The sequence below is a fragment of the Pteropus alecto genome, unplaced genomic scaffold (genome assembly GCF_000325575.1).
Source record: "Pteropus alecto unplaced genomic scaffold, ASM32557v1 scaffold106, whole genome shotgun sequence".
Classification (NCBI taxonomy): Eukaryota; Metazoa; Chordata; class Mammalia; order Chiroptera; family Pteropodidae; genus Pteropus; species Pteropus alecto.
Window position 1 is genome coordinate 17206315 of NW_006442103.1, and position 2460 is coordinate 17208774.

Here is a 2460-nt window from a genome sequence, read left to right on the forward strand (position 1 = left end):
CTTAAATTTTTTTTCTTTTAATGACCCTAGATTTGCTTTTCCTTAAAAAAAAAAATCAAAACAAACAAAACAGCAACAAAAAGCCTTTGATAGAGCTTTGGTCTCCAAATTAGAGTATCGAATGTGAAATGTCATCTGTTTTAAAATAATAAGCTGCATTACTAAAATCTGACTTTGTGAGGAATTGCTTCCAATTCATATGGCAAAATGCCTGAAGGTCAACACAGAGAAATAAATGACCTGTTTAAAACAAAAAGAAGTGCGCCTGGACACGACCAAGAATCTATCAAAAAAGCCCCATCAGAGAGCTCAATATTCAGGTTAATAAAAATGGGTGAATTGCACATTTCAGAGGAGAATCTGGGACACCGTTCAAATGACAAAGACTTAAAGCAAACTGGGCTCCGTGCCCAGAACAGCAGGCACATGTGTTCACAGAATGGGGGGCTTTTGTCCACCGTGTGTGTGCTCACGCATACAACACTAGCTCAGAGTAAGTGGAACCAATAAGAGGAAGTTAGAAACATGGACAAGCGACCTCAGGGGACAAACAGAAACAACACCGTGTTACAGCCTCCTTGTCTTCTCCGTAATACTCCAGTCTGTAATATTGTTTTGCCTCATTGCTGTATAAAACCTTGACTTTGGAATCTCCAACTAAATACTGCAACTAAAATGTCCAGCTTTCCTATAATCTCAACAAGAAAGGTTTTCATGGATTTTCTATATCTTCTAAAAGGAACGCTCTTGGAAGTAATTAGAAGCGTGTTTTGGAGAGAGAATGCTTAGGCAGTGTATTCAGCAGAGTGGCCTTACAAAAGTGCTACTCACCATAAATCTAGATTTCCTGTTGTGCGGCCTTAAATAAGAGTTCCGAATTCTTTGTGCTTCTTTACTATAAAGAGAGCAATAGCTTCTTTGTGAATGGGAGGGCTGGGTCTCTAACTCTACAGCATGACCTTGGGTTGTGGGAAGGTTCAGGGGTCTGTGTATCAGTTATCTATTGCCGCATAGCAAATTACACCAAAACTTAGTGGCTCGATTCTACGTGTCGGCCTGATTGGATCGCAGAGTGCCCAGATGTTTGGCTAAACGTTATCTCTGGATGTGTCGGTGAAATTAACATTTGAAATCAGCTGGCTTACGAAAGCAGATGACCCTCCCCACTGTGGGTGGGCACCGTTTGATACATCCAGGGCCCCAGTAGGACAAAAAGATGGAGGAAGGGAGAATTTGCTCTCTCTGCTTCACTGCCTGAGCTGGAACATTAATCTTCTGACCCCAGACTGGGAACTACACCATGGGCCCTCAGGTTCTCAGGAGGACACCATCAGCTTTGCTGGGTTTCCAGCTTCCACCCAGCAGATGGTGGGATTTCTCAGCCTCTATAATTGCATGAGCCAGCCCCTTGTAATAAGTGTCTTTCCAACACCTAGAGTGTGGTTGCCAGCGATCACTGGGGACCTCTTAGAGACTGCCTGTCACAGTCTGCGTCCCTTATGCGAAGGCCAGGAAGTTGATGAATGACTTCCTTCTGGAATGAGGCTTGTCGAGCACCAGCAGCGAGGAGGAGCACACCCTCTTTCTTCCAGTTTGACTCAGCGGCTGGTTGTTCTCAGCCTTCACCTTCAGCTCCTCGGTGACAATGGATGCTTTTCATGCTTCAGTGAAACTGTGAACGACTTTGCTGTCCCTTACCTCTCTCCCATCTCATGGACCCTCAGGACTTCCCTTTCCCCAGCCTCCCAGGACAGTTCCCACTTGGTCTGTGCTGGTCTCACAGGCAGTAGTTGGATGTCAAGGAGGACCAGGAGCAGGACCCAATCCTAGGGGTAAAGCTGTCGGAAACTGAGCTGAAGAACTGGGGCCCCGCCTTCCACTGGACTGGGCCCGAGTTACACTCCAACGAAGGAACACTGGCAGCAGAGTCCAGTCCTGGGAGGGGACCATTGAGGACCTGGCCAACAGTTCAGCTCTTCAGGCAGGTTCAGAGCTGTGACTCCAGTGTCCTGCCCAGCGGGTAAGTTAGAAAGAACATGGCACCAAGGACCGAAGACCAGTGAGGCGATCTGGCCCCATGAGGCAGATGTAGCAGAGGAGGCAGAAGGCAGGCCTGGGGCGCCCCAGCACTGGGAGCCAGGCAGACCGGGGTAAGTTAGAAAGAACATGGCACCAAGGACCCAAGACTAGTGAGGCAGATGTAGCAGAGGAGGCAGAAGGCACGCCTGGGGCGCCCCAGCACTGGGAGCCAGGCAGACCATCAGAAGGGACATGCAAATGCCCGTTGCCTACGGATGGCCCGGCAGACAACAGACAGTGTGAAGCAGGTCAGGCGTAAGACCGTAGTGGCTAGTTTTGGTGACTGTGGTTCCCTGGCATGTTAGTGTCCCATCTAAGGGCCATGCATGGTGAGGCCTCACTGTAGGGTTGGCCTTGCCAGCAGGGGGCATTGGTGAGTGG